The following is a 6538-nucleotide window of genomic DNA, read 5'->3' as shown; positions in this document are numbered from 1 at the left end:
AGAAAAAAAATACTAGAGTTCATGAGAATACTCACTACTAGAAAATGCAAAATTTCTGACCACCAAATCCGTCGGAAATCAGTTATTTCTGATAGATTTAATGTGGGTCGAAAATTGATGGTCGTAAAATATTTGTGACTGAATCAGTCAGAAATTTTTGACCTTTTTGGTCTCAACTAGTAAAAGTAGAGTTGACCGAATAAAATCAAAAGTTTCAATTGTTTTGGTCCATACATTTGAAATTGATTCTGTCGCACAATTAAAAATATTTATTAAATAAATAATTATTCTTCCGACCGAATTGGTCGGTATTTTAATAATTAAGTCAAATTATATTCAAATTTTCGACTGAATCGATCAGAAATAATAAAATTAATAAAATAATGAATTACATGTTCCGACCACTTCGGTCGAAAAATTGGGAATTTTCAGTTAAAGTTTCCGACCAAAGTGGTCGGAAATCAATCGTAAATATTGATAAAATACAACAAAAATTCTGCTATATTTCAAGGTACACTCCCTGCGAAATCGAACAATCAATATCACAAATGATCAATCAATTGAGCCAAAATCATCAAATATCAAACTAGTTTAAACATAATAAAATCATTTAACATGTGTAAATTCTATAATACCACATCAAAGTTTAAAAGTTTCCACCAAAATGATATTCAAGTATAAAATATATTAAGCAAATAACATTCACATGCAACCTTTGTCTAATATTAACCCAATCACAGACAAAGTCAAAACCAATCAAGTCTAAATATCATATTACACATTTCAAATTACTACCGATCCTTTAGACTCTAGTAAGTTTGCTCATGCTCATGAGACCTATGCAACCTAGTGCTCTGATACCAACTTGTCACGACCTGAAATTCCACCATCAGGACCGTGATGACGCTTAACATTTCACTTGCTAGGCAAGCCAACGTTACTTAAATTACTTAAACAAATTTAACAGTTTTAAATAAAATATTAATAATAATAAACTATAATAGTTTGAAATATATTGATAAAAATACCAAATGACGTAATCAGAATATATTCCAGAAATCTGGAGTCACGGATACATGAGCATCTAGAGTAATACAGATAAAGTCTGAACAAAATACAATTGTTTGAAGCTAAATAAACAGTAAAAACAAAATGGAAGGGGACTTCACGGACTGTCAACGACAGCCACTCTACCTCAAGTCTCCTATTGATAGCTGGTCCGAGCAAGATCTCCTCTACACGTCACTAGGACCAACTCTGGTATCTGTACAAGAATTGCAGAAGTGTAGCATGAGTACAAGAGACCCCAAGTACTCTGTAAGTGTCGAGCCTAACCTCGACAAAGTAGTGACGAGGCTATGACAAGATACTCACAATAAACCTGTACAAAATAATAATAACAAGAACAAGAATAGAAATAGAACAGTAAAGTCAATTAACCAGACCCGAAGGTCAATTTCCAAAAAGGGCCTCACAACCATAGAATCTAAAATCTCATATCACAACACTAGGAACAATCTATACAACCACAAATAACTTATAACACAACAAATCTGTTGCGGCGTGCAACCAATCCCGCCATATCACATTCCGTCCTTATTCCTTTGTATCATCTCATATTATTACAACATTGTTGCAGTGTGCAACCCGATCCCCAATAGTTTCACAGAATTAACATAAACAACTCTTAAATTGGCCATCATAAATGACCCATTGTGTATGAGGATGAGGGTATTCTCTACAAAGAGTGTGGGCTAATTGGTCATATCTCAAAAAAAAAATCCCCCTTAAAATAATTGCAGGCACACTAAAGCAACAAAAACTCACAATAAGTAGCTCGAGCGAACAAGACTAGAAAATGGTTGAGTTCTTAAGAAGGAACAAGCAACAAGGGAAAATAATGGATAGCCAAAAATAGAAGCATTTGGTAGCAAATGATGACTCAACGGTGACCAAGGTCTACAACCCAGATTCCGGTAAGTTCTCTGTTCTCGGGGAACATGGGGAGCAGGAGTACGAGGGAAAGTACTGGACAGACCCACATGAACAGGGAAAACACTCTGGAAAGGGGCCTGTTAGCACAAACCCAATTAGTAAGAGTGTGCAAAACCCAATTAGAGAGTCAGACCATGACCAAACTAACCCAATACACATTGGCCCACAAGGGAGAAAGCAACACGCACCTCCATAGTTCCACCACATGTCCCACAACACTTCTAACACGAGCCTTAAGGTCCTAGACACAAAAAAACCCTTCTGAAAACTCTTATAGTAGCAATAATGGCAAACACCCAACTCAATGGCGTGCAACTGCACAAGCCTAGGTGGAGGAACCAACGCCCCTCTTTGTCACATATGGACCACTACTCCCATGCTATTTCCCAACCTCATGGTTGGAGATGGCACTTAAAGTAACATCATTTCCCCTTAGCTTCACAATCGAAACCCTACCCATCACTGTATTTGTCCAGAATTCCCACTATCTGGCCAAGATAGTGATTGCATTTCTGAACCATGCGATGATGAATTTTGTCCACCAGCAGAGCTGGAAACTCTTATGCAAGCCCAAGTAGCACTAAGTCAAGAAATAATGTCAACCAACCAGCTCAGCCCACTCAGGGACAAGACTAGTCATACCCTTTCCTTCCCCACCCCCGTGTCGCCATGAGAAACGATCCCCAACCCATATTTTCACTATGGACAGCAGAATCGACACTAGAGATAACCCCGGTGACAGGTTCGAAAAAGTCCACAAACACCCAGAAGCATCCGATTCAGAACTAGAGTCCTTATCGCAAAACTGGGAATGCCCAAAACAAAAGTAATACTCCTACAGCAGTAGGGGTTGATAGAGTTCAGAGGGCCAGGGGGCGAAATACTTATCGCAATGTTGCCAAGGAATATGGTGATGTGCAAGGTAAGTCTAAGGTTAACCTTAGAACAATACGGATGATACTCAGCTGCAAATCTTAGTCCAACAATGGACTTGAACCTTACCCCAGTGATGCAACAGGACAACCTCATAAAGGATAACTTGGAAAGCCCTTCCTCGAAAGGGAAGGTCAAGTGACTAAAAAAGAAGTCACCAAATCACCCCAGGATGTTAATGAATTTCATAATCTAGAATGTTAGGGGGCAACAAAAGGTAATTTGGGAGGCACTGTGCGAAGATGGTGAAACTGCACAAGCCAGCCATGTTTAATCTCCTTGAGACTAGGATGACTGAGCACAAGCACGTGATTTAGGAACTGGGTTTCTCGGGCCAAATTCAGAACCTTGCGGTGGGTTTATCAGGGGGTATTGTCATTATGTGAAAAAGGATGACATTTTGAAAATTGATGAGGTCTCCACCATACCTCAAGGCAACAATGTCATGGTCAAGGTAACCCTTCCTATAACCCTTGGCTTTTTACTGCTAATTATGCTAGTAATACATATGCCATTACGAGAAGCTTATGGGAACAACTTAGAGTAATACCAAAGAGGTATAGGGATAGTTTATTAGTGAGAGGGGGCTTCAATGAGATTCACGTTACAAATTCAACTGTACCATTTTATGAGTAAATAGTTATTAAGGTTTTCTTCTCCTTGTGTCACAACACAGATAATGACCGAAGTAAATGTCATGTCCCCAACAAGAAAACCTCCTCTACCACAGCACTTGGTATACTCCTTCGATCTTCTATGTTCATAGAATTGGTTGCGAAGAATTCAAATATTACAGAGGAAGAGAACGAGGGAGGAAAAACAAAGATTCAAATATTACAGAGTACGCAGCTGGGATGTTCTATGATGGACTTTTAGATGCCTCATTTCCATTTTGATTTTCTTCTAACAATAATGTTGTTGAATTAGAGGGATCGTTTCTATTGAATGACATATAAGTATAACTACAATTGTCAAGACAATATCCTAGGAACAATGTTATAAACGGGGCACTTGTCATGTATGTCACACCCTTAAATCTTTTTCCCTTCGCTTAATTCTGTTATTTTATTGATGCTACTACGTTCAAAGAATAATAGAGATATTAATTTCTCCCCTAAATTGATGAGGCATACGCCAACTTATTATTATGTCGTTTGTATCAAGTTCTATAGTATTGTTTTAAATTGAGTTTAACTAAAAGCAATTATACAAAATCGTAGGGAATTTGGCCGAAAATCTCTACGAATCAATCTTGAGAAAAATGATTCACATGTTCTTTGTTGATGTATGTCATTTATACATTGTTATTGCACTAAAATTAATCTCTTTATCAAAATGCAAAACTATTGTACATGGTTTAACGAATTCTCGCAATAAAGTCAATTTTTCGAGCATAAAAGAAATTTTACATCTAACTCCTCTATTTGGAGGTTCCTTATATCTCATGAAAGTGCAATTATTTTTTCTTTTTTCTTTTTGTAAAATATTACTGATAAATTCCCAAGGACTAGTAGCGCACAATTCAAAACTCCAAAGATAATATATCTAACCCCTCTACTCTTCTGCACTTAAATACATGGATCTTGTTTTCCACAAGGTTCGACACATACAGTTCGGCCAACTTACTTACGCGATGCGCTACCAGTTGACTAAAGTCCTGAAAGTGCACTTCTCCAGAAATGATATGTTATTTCATTCTGAGCTAGTGCTCCAATTGTACAATCCTTATTGTAAATAACGCCGTGAAATCTCTTTATGATAGTTGACACTCCACTGTACTCATAAAGGGAGGCAAATTGCTTATAAAAATGGTATTCATGTAGGAATATTAAAAGGAATTTATATCAGGAAAATATTAAGTGAAAACTTCTTACATAGTTAAATAAGGAAAAAATTAATATAGGTATAAAAAGAAGTATAATTCTAGAGAGAGAAAGTCTAACCAATCTCTACAATTATTAACCCCCCTATCATGGCGTCATCCCCATCCCCTAAAAAGGACCCAATACCCTCTTACAATGAAAAACCCCTGATCCACTGAACATCAACAATGCACCGATAGAAGTGGAAACAACAATTAAAAACACCTTAATAGAAATCCTAGGGTAAAAACATCTGGTAAAGTCAAATGTTTACCATCCCCAATACCACCTGGTAGAAATAGAGCTCGAAGCATCCTCATTCGAAGGAAGCACTAAGCCAATCACACTGTTGTAGGAACAAAAACTCAGAATTTACCAACCATGAAACTTCTCACTTATCATCAAGGTGTTTGGAAGGAAAATCCCCCTCACTTCCTCCAAACCAAGCTCCAACAACTTTGGCACCCAACTGAACAACTCGTCCTAATCGATTTAGGATGGGATTTCTTCATAGTATAGTTTGCAAAGGAGGAAATTATAATCGGTGCATTGTACGGGGGACCATGGTTCGTCATGGCACATTTTTTCTCAGTTCGGAACTGGGAACCCAACTTTGTTCCTGCAAACACAAAGATACAAGTCACAAGTATTTGGATTTGGCTACCACAACTATCCACAGAATTTTATGACAAGGAAATCCCAATAAATGTGGGTAAAAGAAAAGGTAAGCTCCTAATAATAGGTATATCTATGTTTGCTACATTAAGAGGCAGATACACGTGTATCCAGGTGTCAATAGAGGTACCACTACAAATATCAGAAATAATTGGCCATCACAAACGACCCATTGTGTATGAGGGTGAGGGTATTCTCTTCAAAGAGTGTGGGATAATTGGCCATATCTCAAAAACAAATCCTCCTTAAAATAATTGCAGGAACACCGGAGCAACCAAAACTCACAATAAGTAGCTCGGGCGAACAAGACTGGAAAACGGTTGAGTTTTTAAGAAGGAATATGCGACAAGGGTGTCGCGCCCCTTTTTCTTGCGAAATCGGATTTCGTCAAGTGACAAGTCTTTTAAGGAAGGTGTTTCAAAAGAGAGTCGCCACCTAACGATTTTGAGATGCATTAGGGCACCTATTTGCAAATAACTCTGTCTAACCAGTTTACATCATCAAAGATCGGGTAAGGGCTCGAAATTACCTCGAAGAGAGGGTGTTAGGCACTCTTCGAGGTCCACAACTGTGGATCACAGCCGAACTCAATAATGAATTAGTCTATATGATCAAAGCTAAGAAACAAGGAATTACTAAACATGAATAATCATTTGAAAGACAAATGGATGGGGGGTCCTAAGTTTTTTTGCCTAAAGGATCACCCCGTGTAACATAAATAATACTTCGTAACTCCCTCGAGATGGGGTATTATTCATATTATTCAGCGAGCATAGACTATCATCTCATTCTACCCAATTACTATCTTTAAGTTGTTTACCTGAAGCGTACTAGTCAATTCTACGTCGTGTCCTACGCGTGCACTACCCATCCCATGCCTATGGTCCAGGAGGCATTTGGACCTCTATCTCAGGGTGGTTCTAGACTTTAACTTAGGCTGCTAAGAATGTCAAAATCTAGGTGGCATACAAAACACATTGTACTTTCACTTATAAGCAAGTAAAGGCTCAAGTTGGCCTACGCAATTAGACAACAAATGCACACAAGTCAGATTAACAAAGACAATTGCTGAT

Source organism: Nicotiana sylvestris, chromosome 9, assembly GCF_000393655.2.
Source record: "Nicotiana sylvestris chromosome 9, ASM39365v2, whole genome shotgun sequence".
Lineage (NCBI taxonomy): Eukaryota > Viridiplantae > Streptophyta > Magnoliopsida > Solanales > Solanaceae > Nicotiana > Nicotiana sylvestris.
The sequence above is the reverse complement of the archived record's forward strand: the minus strand, read 5'-3'. Positions refer to the sequence as shown.